Below are 2,081 nucleotides of genomic sequence, written 5' to 3'. Positions count from 1 at the left end.
AGCATCGGTGTTGAACACTGATGTCATGCTGTCGATGATGATGATGAGACTGTCCCGGACAACTAGGAAGGATTGATAACAGTGCCCATTTTCAAAAATGGGCTTTCAGTGATTGCCGTACTCCCAGGGGAATCAACTTGATTCCAGTCGTACCGAGACCGTTGACGTCACTCGTCCTTCGTCCACTGTCAGATTGTGTGACATGGCGCTGGGTGTGCGGACAACTCGGATATTCGGATGACCAGTGTTGTGCTCATGACATTGTTCAGACACCTACATATCGTAAAAATACGTATAAAAGCCCAGTGAACGCGTTTTGTTGGAATCTTAGTTTGCGCCACGGGAACATTAGGATAGGTGAGATGGGGTGGTCGTTTTTCAAAAGGTATCCATTTGAAAGCTGATTTCACTGGATCTTAACCGGTTGAGAACTTGTTTGCAAGAATTTCCGCTAACTGCAATGAGTCTGTGGATTGTAGTTCTCGAAGACGTGTAAGCAAATCGAACTACTCCAACGTTATTTGTTGTCAACGGACTTTTGCTGTTATCAAGACAATTATTTGTCAGTAAGTATTGTAATGTATACAGCCATGCCCTTTACGGTTGGCACTGACGCTTTTGTTCGATGTAGGCCTTGATAAGACCCTCACGACTGTGCGGTGTCCCAATATGGCGGAAATCAGTTAACCCTGGCTGATATAAATCGTGGTGCTCTGAAAACAACTTATCTGTTGTGTTTGATGGTAAAGAGCATTCACTCAATTCCCTTACTGCTGCATTGGATTGTTCAAATACTGCTGATGTGTGGCCAGATCATCACTTAACTCAGTGCTGTGCTCTTCCAGATAACTCCCGCATTCATGTCGTACATAGGAAAGATCATTAAGTGGTAATCCAACCCCACGCTGCTTTCCGCAGGACTTTGACGTGTGTCATGACACTTGTAAGTACCAACGCATAGATCCTTATGTCGGAATCGTTAGTGAGTGCCAGCGTCACCGCAAATCAAGAAAACTTCATGACTTGTGTTTGAAATTTTCGAATTTTGAATTTAAACCATCAGTTGGCAGTATCATCCAATGCATCTCACATCAGTTCAGTCGGTTTTTCAGCTGTAAATGATGTACTAAGGCTAGTTTGTTTCCACCTTTCGCAGTTTTGGTCACCGACAGGTGGGATAAGCATCGGAGGGCAGTTGATGTAATGTCAGTTTAGCTATCTCATAAGAACCCGGGCAACTATGCTTTGATGGCGATAGTTTTGTTGCAGGAGCGCTAATGAATACATCATTGAGCTATGTCTGCCTGTTTCTTTAACGATTGATGCGTCGATTCAAGGGAGGTGGCAATTGCGAAACTGACTGATTTACGGGGTCACAGAATATCCGTCCCATGTCTCTTCCACTCACCAAGGGGTTAGGTGACTGCGGATGTCCAAACCAGCGTAGCCTCTGGAAATTGACTAGCTCTTCCATAGTGGGAGAGTTTTGGTGTTACTCAGCCTTGGTTCCCAGCAGAATCGGTCAATGCTTTGAAGAAACCGATGGCCAGTGGTCGCAGGTTTTCGTGCTCACCCGGATGCATAAAGCAGTATGTATCTCACTGTTGCAGTGTATACTCTGTCCGTGAGAGACATTCTGGCGTCATCCAGAAATCACAGGTGTTGGAAAAAGGTGCCACAACTTTCCAGATTCGAGAAGTGATCATGTTTCCCATTCGACCCACCGGAACTCATACGACTGCTTAGGTACCGCGTCGCATGGATAGCCTGCAGGTGTCGCATTTTAATTTGATCCCAGTCAGTCTTGTGGCAACATTTTGCAAGTCTCGTGTGTATATCGTATGCCGAGCTGCGTGACAGTTATTTATATCATGTAAAATAGCGCGCATCCCTAGAGGATCTGTATCAATCAGAAAAGATGTCGTTGCAATTAGTATTTATAAGCGATTGCATTCGCTAACATTTTGATTTCGGCGATTTCAGAGGTAGGTAGAGAAGCCTGAAGCAGAATATTAATAACAAGGGGATGGTTGAAGACAATTTTGCCATACATCACCAGGCTTGGTGAATTTAGGAGAAAA

The sequence above is a fragment of the Opisthorchis viverrini genome (genome assembly GCF_000715545.1).
Source record: "Opisthorchis viverrini unplaced genomic scaffold opera_v5_19, whole genome shotgun sequence".
Classification (NCBI taxonomy): Eukaryota; Metazoa; Platyhelminthes; class Trematoda; order Opisthorchiida; family Opisthorchiidae; genus Opisthorchis; species Opisthorchis viverrini.
Note: the sequence above shows the minus strand (reverse complement) of the source record.